The 12,204-nt window shown below is 45.4% G+C and overlaps 1 long non-coding RNA gene across 1 annotated transcript; it reads left to right on the top strand.

Annotated features, from left to right (window-relative positions):
• The first annotated feature begins 4,748 nt into the window (after window positions 1-4,748).
• LOC136523127 (uncharacterized) lies at window positions 4,749-7,670 on the top strand. The gene is made up of 6 exons (XR_010776121.1): window positions 4,749-5,040; window positions 5,121-5,249; window positions 5,401-5,494; window positions 5,576-5,689; window positions 6,423-6,524; window positions 7,490-7,670. It is a non-coding gene; the product is annotated as an uncharacterized lncRNA (long non-coding RNA).
• The last annotated feature ends 4,534 nt before the right edge of the window (window positions 7,671-12,204 follow it).

The raw sequence follows: 12,204 nt of genomic DNA, 5'->3' as shown, positions 1-12,204 counted from the left end.
TTATTGGTTGGGAGATCAATCTAACATTCTCCCCCTTGATCTCACTATTACTTTTATCTTTAAACTTTAAACTTCAATCCTTTTATCCTTACTCATTTCTTCACAGATGATGCATAGAGCATGTCTCATCGTCACGGTCAATCGCCGATAGATTTAACAGCTACAATGCACGTCTCTGATCTGAAATAGTTACTTTAACTTTTGGGCCCTTTATAGTCCAGGAATCATAGGCTTTCCCTTAAATCCATGCCAGCTACATGTTCTCTGAACACGTTGGGTGGTAAGCCTTTTGTAAACGGATCCACGAGCATCTTTTCGGTACTTATATGCTCAAGACTTATCATTTGATCCCGGACTTTATCCTTCACAACATAATACTTTATGTCAATGTGTTTGGCAGCCCCACTTGATCTATTGTTGTGAGCATACTGTACTGCTGGATTATTATCGCAGTATAACTTCAGTGGTCTATTGATGTCGTCAACCACCTTCAAACCGGGTATGAACTTCTTTAGCCAGTTCACCTGCCCCGTTGCCTCATAACACGCTACAAACTCGGCATACATTATGGACGATGTAGTGACGGTTTGCTTTGAGCTTTTCCATGAAATAGCTCCCCCTACGAGAGTGAACACATATCCAGACGTGGATTTTCTATTATCTCCCGCATAATCAGAATCTGAATATCCCACTATATGAAGTGAATCAGATCTTCTATACGTCATCATGAGGCCTTTCGTTCCTTGCAAATAACGCAAGACTTTCTTTACCAATTTTCAGTGTTCTATTCCAGGATTGCTCTGGAATCTGCCAAGTAACCTGGTAACAAATGCCAAGTCAGGGCGCGTACACACTTGAGCATATTGCAAGCTTCCGACAGCTGAAGCATATGGAACCACTTTCATTTGATCGATCTCATATTGGTTCCTGGGGCATTGAAAATCCCCATATCTGTCGCCCTTGACTATAGGAGCAGGTGAGGGACTATATTTGTGCATACTGAATTTTTTTAAGACTTTTTCTATGTATGCCTTTTGTGACAGTCCTAATACCCCTTTACTTCTATCTCGGTGAATCTCGATCCCTAGAACGAACGAAGCTTCACCAAGATCTTTCATATCAAATTTTGAGGACAAAAACTTCTTTGTTTCCAGTAGTAGACTGACATCACTACTAGCAAGTAAGATATCATCCACATACAGGACCAGGAAGATAAACTTCTCATTTTTAAACTTTGCGTAGACACAATTGTCCTCAACATTATCTTTAAACCTAAAATTCTTTATTGTCTGATCAAACTTCAAGTACCACTGTCTTGAAGCTTGTTTTAATCCATAAATAGATTTCTTTAGGCGGCATCCCAAACGTTCTTTTCCTTCCATGACAAAACCTTTCGGCTGTGCCATGTAAACATTTTCCTCTAAGTCTCCGTTGAGAAATGCCGTCTTTACATCCATCTGATGTAATTTCAAATCGTAATGTGCCACTAATGCCATTATGATTCTGAAGGAATCCTTATACGAGACTGGAGAAAAGGTCTCATTGTAATTAATCCCTTCTCTTTGTGTAAAGCCTTTTGCCACAAGTCGGGCTTTATATCTTTCTATATTCCCTTGAGAGTCAAGTTTTGTTTTGTAGACCCATTTACAGCCTACTTTGCTCCTGAGGGCATGGGCCTTCGGTGCGTACAGCTGCAGCTCCTCAAGCGCCTCGGCAATCGTGTCGAGGCCGGTGGAGTGGAGAGGTTGGACGATGATGGGAGCCCGCACCAACTCTCCCTCCGTCGTGACGGTGAATTCTAGGTTCCCGAAGCACACATGCGCGCTCGGGGCCTAGCTGACATTGTAACTAGCCATCCGAGGCCTGGTGTGGATGTCGAGACACGCAAAAGGCCCCTACCTAGCGCGCCAACTGTCGGTGTTTCGAGTTACCACCGACGATTATATTTCTAATATTGTGCGTCTGGCTTGAATAATGTGCTTAGAGGACATGAGGTTTATACTAGTTCAGACAGAAAGTCCCTATGTCCAGTTCATTGCTATCGCTCGTGTTACTAGTACTGAAAGTTTGTAGTAGGGGGTACAAACGGGCGAGAGAGGAAAATGATCCCAAGTCTCTAGTGGAAAGAGTGAATAGGTGCTGAGAGCTCGATCGCTACTCGGCCGTGTGTTCGTGCCGTGTTCTTGTGTGTTTATCTCGTGTTCTGATCAGTTCGGGGTGATTCGATCCCCCTCATGGGATGCCCTACTTTTTCTTTTATAGGCCAAGGGAAAGCACAGATTACAGCGGAGGTAAAGAGAAGAACGAGAGAAAGTCCTTCAGGATCGCCGGGTCCTTTTTATCCTTCATGTGGGTCTCGCTGAACTTGTAGATATCAACCGGGATAGCTCCACGTTGCGGCCATGTCCGCCACTGGCGCCATGCACAGGCGTCGTCTGTCGGTTATGGCATTCCATTCCGTCTGTAACACCCTAAAAATTGATTTGTCAAATTTAGTAATTAAATTGAGTATTTATTTAATTTTATGCATTTAATGTAGGTCAAATAATAATTTTTGTTTAACTAAAATTAATATAAGGTTTAGAAACTTTCTTGTTGCATTCATGATGGCTGCATTTCTTTAGTGAGTGAAAAATGAATTATAAAATTCGATTGACCCTGGAATAGGTTTTGTTCTATTTTCAAATTTTCAAAACAAGTTTTAAGTTTATTTTGGCAAATCAAGTTTCAAAATGTTCATTTATTTATTTATTCAAACTTCAAAATCATCTTTTTTTGGGGTCAAATCTCTTCCTGGCCTAATCGTTATCCTATCTAATAATATCGTCAAATCCAACGTAATTCTTTTATTTCTTTTCTCTATAAAATTATTTGCCTTTTTCTTCATTCTTTGCATTTTCTTTTCCTTAAGCTCGTTTTCCTTTGCACGTAATTTAATCCGAAGCAAGCGATATATATTTGGTGTCATATTCTTTTTTTTGTTTATCCAGCGTAAAACAATATCACAATTTCACGCTTCTTTATTCCTTCTTGCATGAAGACATTTCCTTTTCTCTCTACTTATTGCGCCACCCCACATCAGTGCTAGCCATCAAGTTCCTTCTGGCCTAGATTCAATCTACATGCACACATGTCCCATTATATCTAGCAAATGAATTCCATCTTAATCTTTCTTGAATTTCCATCGATGGAGATGCAAAACATGCTGCCATTATATTTTTTTAGGCTTTTACATGTATGTCATTAAAAAAGTTTGTAATTGCACATAAGCCATTAAAAAAATTGACCGTACACGAGTGCCATCGTTCTGAACTTCTTTACTCTCCAAGCCATTCCGTCGGTGGTCCGTTCATTTTTCACCGTTACATGTGGGTTCGGTCAGTCAAAACGTCCAAAATACCCTTCTCTCGTCCACACCGCTCGCCAGCGCCAGCCTCGGCCGCCGCGAGCGTAGGCGTGGGGGAGTTGGCGGTGCACACGTCGGCGCCGAGGCCGAGCTTGATCACGGCCGCGTGTGCGGCGTGGCCGTCGCCTAGCGCGCCGGCGCGCGTGTAGCACTTGACGCGGTACGCCGTGAGCGCGTGGAGCGGGAGGCGGACTCGAGGTGGCGTGGCCGCGGACTCGAACGCCGGCTTGATGAGGTCACGGACGACAGGGTCGGCTCCCGGCTTGGCAGGGCAGCGAGGATCAGTTGTGCAGGCCATCGCGGCGAGCAGCAGCGGCGTCCACTGCTGGGCGTGCTGCTCCCGACCGCGTGGCCCTGGGTGTGGCGAGCGCGAGCATGGGCGCACGTGGCTCGGGGAGGACGCGGTCGTGCGACCATGGCGGCCGGAACTCGCGGGGCGGGGCGTGTAGGGCCAGGGTGGCACTGGAGGTCTCGCGGCCGACGGCCATGGCGGGCAGGGGCGCACGCGGCCATGGCGGCTGGAGCTCATGGGGCGGGGCGCACGGGGACAGGGCGGCGCTGGAGGTGTCGCGGCCGACGGCGCGGGACGTGTCCGGCGGCGGGCGCGGATGGGTGCTCGTCGGAGCTCCGCCATCGTGGCCCGGGGCAGGAGCAGCGCGCGGCGCCGGAGGTGAAGAGCCCCGCTCGGCGGAGCTCGATGACCGCCTCGGCGCCGCTGCTCCGCGCGGCTGCCCAGCCTAGCCCCGGCCGCCGCGAGCGCGAGCGCGGGGGAGCTCCGTCGCGGCCGCCGCGGGCGCGCGCGGGTGAGCTCCGCCCCGGCCGTCGTGGGCGCGCGCGGGCAAGCTCCGCCCCGGCCAGCCGCCGCGGGCGCGGGCGAGCTCCGCCCCGGCCGCACACACAAGAAGAGAGATTGAGTTTGAGAGAGGGAGTTTGAGTGAGTGAGGATAGGGATGAGAGGGGTATTATGGACGTTTTGACTGATCGAGCCCACATGTAACGGTGAAAAACGAACAGACCACCGACGAAATGGCTTGGAGACCAAAGAAGTTCAAAACGATGGCACTCGTATGCGGTCAATTTTTTAATGGCTTATATGTAATTACAAACTTTTTTAATGACGTATATGTAAAAGTCTCGTATTTCTTTGTTCCAGACTTCCAGCCCACTCGCTCTCCTCTCTTTGTCACTGCCAGGCGGGTCCCGCTCCCTCTCACCGACGGGTGGACCCGCTTGCCATCCCCAACCTCCAGCGCTCTCTCTGCTTCCTTTTCCATCCATGGCCGATGGATGAACCAAGCCAGGAAGCCCGCCAGGTGCGCCCCCTCCTCTCCAGTCAGTCAAGCTGCAATCAAGTGTCATCAAATCCCCGCAGTAACGCCCCTCTTCACTCCCTTCATCATGCCACATCAATCTCTGCATGCAGAAACCGCCGGCTGCCATTGATGGCTGTGAACCGAGCTCCAATCCCGTCCACATTCCTCGCTCGTCTCCCTATATAAGTGTAGCCCGAGCCTCTTCCCTCTTTTCCGCCACCCGAAAGTCTGCTCTCGCCCTCTCTTCTTCTCTGCAGCACCACCAGTCGAAGCCGTCATCGCCACTGCCGCGTCGACCTCTGCTGCCTTTGATTTACTTTGGTCGAGCCGCCTCCTGCTTCGATTCCGCCTTTGTTGAATTCGCAGGGACTTTTTGCTGACGCCATGCTACTTATCTGCAGTAATCTGAGGCCTTTTGTGCAGAATCCGTGGTCGGCGGAGCCTCCGACGTCCGCCGCAGTCCGTTTCTCCTCGACTCCCTCACTCCCCGTTCTGAACTGGATGCCACGAACTACTCCACCAGTTTCGCGGTGAGCTCCCGTACCCAACGCACTTGTCCGTGTCGGATTCCTAGCTCCGGCCGCTGGTGTCGATCTCCCGCGAGAGGACGTCTCCTGCCCCATCTATTCCTTCCTTGGTTTTGAAGTGACATACTGCATCCTCTCCGCTGCTTCTCAACAGCAATCGGTGTCCAATTGGCCGTTCCCCACCTTGCCGGAGAGACCCGCCGCCGCCGGCTTCTCCACGTCATCAAGAAGTAGAAAACCCAGCTGAGGTGATCACCATCGCTATCCTGTTTATCTACATATTTATTTCCGGCCAAACTACAGCCATAGCATCAAATTCCTCATGGCAGGTCACCTCGCTTCATCAGCTACAATTGCACACAGGTCGGAACTCAGAAGCTTGCTAGCATCTACGTTTCCATTCAGTTCACCTCCATCACTTCACGTCACCAGCCATCAGCGAGGTGAGAAGCAACCCATCGTCGTCGATCTATTCAGCACTCGTTCAGTCGTTTGCATGTCCATCATTATTTGACAACCTGCTATATATTCGACTTACTCCCACGGTCCGTACAGATGTTCATCTTACACTAAAAATTGTATAGTCAATAAGCTCCACCAGCAGGCAGCAGTCCGCAAGAATATCCCTTTATGGTTACGTGATTCTTCATGCATGATCTACTATACAACCCACCTTTATACATGATATACATATACTACATGGTATACTACATCAAGCTGATGTCACATACACCATGATTTTCTTCAAAATTTAATATCAATATTCCTTTTTAATATCTCTTTAGTAATCTGAGCCGTATCCTTCATCATATCAAATTTATTCCATTTTAATTTGGAGTTTCGGACCAGCGAACGGGGCCTATATACTTTGTAAAATTTCTTTGCTAGTCCATAATAGCTAACCATATCATTCCATTTCCGTCTATGACCGTACATCTTTAGCACTCTATTCCATGAACTATATTATGTCACGGTTCATCGAGCGTTTACAGAAATCAATTCTATTTCAAAATAACGTGAATTTGAATTATAATCTATAAAACTTCAAAAGCTCATAACTTTTGAATGATAGCTCCGTTTTATTCGGTTCTTGGGCTCACGAGTTCGTAACGACGAGTAGTACATGTTAGTTATCTTTATAGTATACTTTTGTAATGCTTGGTGTACTGTTTATAGGTTCTTGTGATGTTTGCACCGGTTGTTTGCTGACGTTAGAAGTGGTGCTATGCAAGGCTGACCCAGAAGGAAAAGTTGGAGAGCTTGAAAAGCTTTTGGAAGGCAAGTGTAACATGAGTTCCCTTGTTACCTAATAACCATTTAATCACCTTTTTATGTGCATGTGTCTAATATGATGAAACACTAAGGACAATCCCTAGTACTTTTGATATCTTGTATCCTTGTCACCTATGGGTTTTGCGTGTGGGTAGACTGACTTAGTTTGCTATCACCAACTATAATGATCTATAATATTGATTAATGATATACGCAACTATGGATTAAAAGGTGTTTTTTGGCAACATGGATATCAGGGGGCTAGAGCATTGGGCCTTTTTTGTGTGCTCTAGTCTGCCCTCCATAAGGGCTGAACCTTAAAGTGGCAACCCAGGACATATAGTACAACCACAAGCCACATGGCTCTGGCTTGACTCAGTATCAGAATTCTACTAGTTTGTGGTAGCTTATCAAAAGGTGCAAGAGGGGCTCCGATTGGTTTGATCTCGGCCTACCAAGGGGGTGCTCTTTGGTTTTTTGCTTTTTTTGTTAGTCACCCCTTGGGGGAGGGATCTTACTTCTTGATGGGGAAACCTTAGCAGGTTGCTACTTATTAGTTGGACCTATGAACAGTCTCGTAGTGTACCCTGTCACACTCTGTTGGAAGATGTGATGGCATATGGGAATCACGACTTGTGGTGAAAGTGTACAACCTTTGCAGAGTGTAAAACTGGTATATCAGCCATGCTCTCAGTCATGAGCGGCCTGGATCCTTTTCGAGATAGATGGTTCTATGAATGATTTGGGTGATGATTAATCTTGATGTTAATTATACTTTCACCTTGGGAGCTTAAGCATAACCTAGCAACATAGGTTTAATAAATAAAATATGACCAACTAATAAAATGCTTACCTCAGTTTAGCCAAGTCTAGCCACTTGAGCCTTGCATCCCCTCATGTTATACTTGTTGAGTATGGTGCGCTCACACTTGCTTTATATACAATCAACAAAAATCCCGAATGGGTACTAGATGGTGGATCAAACGAAGAGTTTCTTATGGAGTCCATGAGTACTAGGCGAGTGTTTCCCTCAGTCAACCGTCCCTGTGGAGTATGGAGTCCTGAAGAGAAGATATAGAATAGTTTCCGCTATGCTTTGAAATAGATGTAAGTCTTGATGTAACTATGTTTCGATATATATAATAAAGCATTGTTCTTAATATTCTCCATATTTGTCATTATATGTATTATGTGGACATCCTGGGCACACATATAATTAACGCTTGGTATTCTTTGGAAAACCGGGTGCGACAATACGGGGTTAGGCAGAACAACACCGGTACGTCCGACGCTGTTCTTGATGTGAATCTTCAGGTATAGCCGGTCATGGCCATGGGTTACCTCGGGGCGTGCTGGTCTCTTCCTTGGTGTCAGAGTTTTGACCCAGACCCATACGCCTAGACCTAGATTGGTTGGCGGTGGTATGGGATCCCGTCAGGCGAGGCGGAGTCCGCGGCCCTGGGGTCGGGCGAGGCGGAGCGCAAACCCAAGGGCCGGGGGAGGCGGAGCCCATGGCTTTGGGGTCGGGCAAGGCAGAGTCCGCGGCCCCGGGGTCGGGAGGGGCGGAGCCGTCCCCCAGAGGTCGGGCGAGGCGGAGCCCGCGCACCTGGGGTCGGTTGGAGCTGTAGTCGCGCTCTTGACTGCTCGGATGAATCAATATTGATGACCATTAACTCCTCCTCTTCGGGTACCCTAGTATTGGTCTCCGACAAATTCATCATAAATATTTTCAACATAAATTTTCTAACACAAATTTTGTATAATAATTTTATGGATAATATAACTTATACATATAAGTTTTTGTTATCTAATATTTTTACGTAATTTATTCTGTATCAACTTCTAAATTTAAAAAATTGTGTGGCAGACAAAAATAAAAAATAAAAAACGAGCATATAGAAAGGAAATCGAGGTTGATATAAAAAAAAGAAAAAAAAGAAAAAGGAAGAAGAGAAAAAACGATGAGCGGCAAACAAAAGTGCAAGGAGAGGGACGACGGGTGACAATCATGCGCTAAAATGACAACCCAAGTATGGGCCGGCGGGGCATATGGTTCGCAAGTTGTGCATACAGGTCAACCTAATGTCAAACCAAACGTCTCCGTGGTCGTGCGAGGACTCTAGTTAAAACACACAAGGCTGAGCGGCGTGTGAGCTTTGTGGAGCGTTTGCTCGGAGCGAATATCCGTCCAATCGAAGCGAGTTGGAGTCTCCACCCGCTGAGGAGCTACATTCTACTCTGATGTTGTTTGATGTGTGGGATTCTGCCAATGTAGCGATGTAATAAGTGGCAATTTTTCCATGTCAAACAAACCTGTTCGGTTGTTGAGTACATCACCCCTTTGGATGACTTGATGCACTAGTTGTTAGCACATGATCCTTTTGCCAACCCAGCTAAAAGTTGTTTGTAATGTAAAAATCTTTGCGCTCGTCGAATTTCAAGATTTTAGGCTATGTGGTTTAGGAGTTATGTTTTCCTTAATGTGATTGTTGTTGTTCTGTTGATGTTCTGGACAGTAATTGATCGATTCGGTTTTTCGGCCATGTTCGAGGTCAAATAGGTTGTCGCGTGAAATGGAACTGAGTTACAAAAACATCCTCTATAACAAGACCTGATGCAAGAATTATACGATTCAAGCATCATTTACTCAATTTCTATAGGGGCCAGAGGTTTAAAATCATGGTTAACTAGTTGATGAAGTAGAGCAGTGCAGGTTCCTTCCTGGAGGCATTTTGAAAAAATAGGTTGTCTTTTCTTAAAAAAAGGCTGTCGACAAGTTTGTCATACACTTGCCTTAGCGATGCAACGAAGCACTCTAGGAAACAGCTTGGGCCCTGCCCACCGACTCACCAACAACTAAACAACCATGGTTCATGCATACTAAAAAACAACACAAAAGTATTCTAATCTAAACACACTCTCAAGCAACATCCACCCTTGAATCAAAGTTGCGTTTTCTTTGGATGGCTCAAGATCAAGTCACATGGATTGAAGGGTAAAAGCCCTATGTTTGGTTTTGATAATTGAGACAACTAGTGGACTAAGCTTTTGCTAATTGTGTGATTAGGCATGTTTAGATTCACACCAAGATGGAGAGCAATGCTTAGAGATGGATGAAAGGTGATCCATCCAAATGGAGAATGCTCTCACTTGAAAAAGAAGAAAGAGAAAAACAAAATCCAAGTTGTGAAGACAAAGGTAAATAGGGATTTTGTTTTGCTGGTCAAGATGCAATAGAGTGCGTGACCGGGTTTAGGATAGATAGTCATACTATTAAAAAGAGAGCTACCGTTGTGGGTATGCGCTACTGCACCTACCCCGTTCCATATAAAATGGCCCAAAGGTCCAAGAGGTCTAAGGACCTCCATATAATTTGGCCAAAGGGGCTAGGGACGAAGATTGCCTCCTCCCACCTCCCCTATAAATAGAGCCTAAGGGGCAAGGGTAAAGGGATCTCTCCCCTTATTCTCTAAACCCTAGTATTGTACTTCCTCTCATTTTATTTTTGGTGTGCGGAACTAGCACCCCTAGCTTACCCTTCACCCTAAAGAGCCACCCCAGAGAGCCGACAACCCTTCACCCTGAAGAGCCACCCCAGAGAGCTGATAGAGACCAAGTATTTGTAATTCCCTACCAAGTATTTGTAATTCACTGCTCTTGGTTTTGATGAAAATTGCTACCTAAATTTAGAACATGCCACCCGTAGGTTCAATAAGCTTGAGTTTTGGGAAATAATAACAACTTTGCATGATTGTACAACAATATTCAGAGTGCCTCATTTTTTAATGGTATACCAAATGATGGGTTGCATGTGTAGTTCAATAGGTAGGCAAAGGCCAAAGCCCACATATTGAAACATATTTGTGAGAGCACCCAAACCCTCCCTTGCCTCCACACCATACGTGACTGTTGCAACAACTATCTCCCATGTCATGAGTTGAGCAAGGGCGTTTACTTCATTTGGATCAACCTTCCAGACAAAACAATAAAATCATATTTTGACTATTAAATTAATAAATCAATAAATTTGTAGAAAAAATTATGGCCGATCAGAAGTAGCTCATTTTTTCTAGAGTTTTTACAAACCTAGCATAAAGTAACAAAACTAAGGAACTTGTAAAAATTACAGCAATGACCATTCTATTAAAAACATAATAGATCACAATTCACAACAGTTGCTTATACACATGTAGTTGAAACTAGCAAGTATAAATTTAGCTAATTGTAAAAGATCAGAAAGATCTGAATAAGACATCCCAGTATAGATTTTGGATGGGTTTTCACAGGTTGAATTAGCATTATTAGTCTTTCAAGAAGTAAAGTTTTGAACATTCGCAAAAGGCCATTATAAGATTGGTTCAAGAAAAATTTACTACAAATTAAGTTTGTTCAAATACATTTTAAAAGTCTTAGAAGTATTTTATAAATAAGTAATAAACTCTATTATCTAATGTTTTTCTCAAAATTCGAGCCACTCCCTAGCTACGCCACTGGCATTATGGGCCGTGTATCGTCTTAGAGCCCACAGGGGCGCATGCATCCAAGGGTACCATACCCCCAAACACTTTATATTAAGTCGAGGTCGCACAAGTTAGAGTTGGATTTTGCTTTAGATCAATGTCTTCAAACAGTCGTCATCATCGGTTGTGAAACCCCAACTTCGAGTGCTTGATAATACATTTGCAATTCTTCACTTCAATTGAGTTAGCTTCTTTCGAGTTCTTGCTTGTGTTCTTTGTTTCACAGGCAGGGATTAGCCTTCTTGGCGAGGTTAACCGGATTGTGACATAGTGATAACTAGAGGAGTCGTGGTGCTAAGGTTGTAGGGTTTAGGTCTTTTGCTTTGAAGCTGGATCAATGTGTCGTGCTCTAACAAAATGATAGTTATCTCCACCTGATGGAAGATTGAGAACCCCATCCCCATCACCTCCCAACTCTCCTCCTCCACTCATCCATATGAGTAGAAATGGACGCCCTTATGGCAACCGCCTCCATTAAACTGTTAACCGAGGCGGCCGCCATATGGCAACCGCCTCTGTTAATGGTCTATTAACGGATGCAGACAGCTTAAGTCGCCTACCTCGGTTAATAGGTTAATGGAGGCAGTGCTGCTATGGCGACCGCCTCCATTAATGGTCTATTAATGGAGGCGGTCATCTTTAGGATGCCTGCCTCAGGCTATAAATGCAACCCTAAACCACCCCATCTTTTTCCTCCACGAGCTCCCCCTTTCACTTTGACGGGATTGGAGTTCTAGAACTCTGAAAAATCACCATTTTTGGGGGAGGAGTTTTGCTCTTAGATTCGTTGAAGGTGGACACCGTAGGAGGTTGCTATGCGCTCTCACATCCTTATTCTGATTTGGTCTCACCCAAAGGAACTCATAGGTGGTGTGGGTCAAGTGGAAGCTCGTTCCGGTCCGTTTGGAGACAGTGTTAATCTCGGTGCAAGCTGAGGGCACAGGTTGCGCCGAACGTACCATAGGCTCGAAAATGAATTTGGTCACACTTGTTGGCTGTAGAACATGAACATGTGCCACAGAAGTATTGTGGAAGGAATGGCTGCTTCCAGAAATAATCAGAATGACATTTTTATGGGACTGAGGGAGTACTATGGCAAGGATGCCGCAGAAGACTAACGATGGGCACTATGGGCACAATGAAATTTCGTGTTTGCGGTCTTTGAG

The sequence above is a fragment of the Miscanthus floridulus genome, chromosome 18 (assembly GCF_019320115.1).
Source record: "Miscanthus floridulus cultivar M001 chromosome 18, ASM1932011v1, whole genome shotgun sequence".
Taxonomy (NCBI): Eukaryota; Viridiplantae; Streptophyta; class Magnoliopsida; order Poales; family Poaceae; genus Miscanthus; species Miscanthus floridulus.
This window is presented reverse-complemented; position numbering and strand designations above follow the sequence as displayed.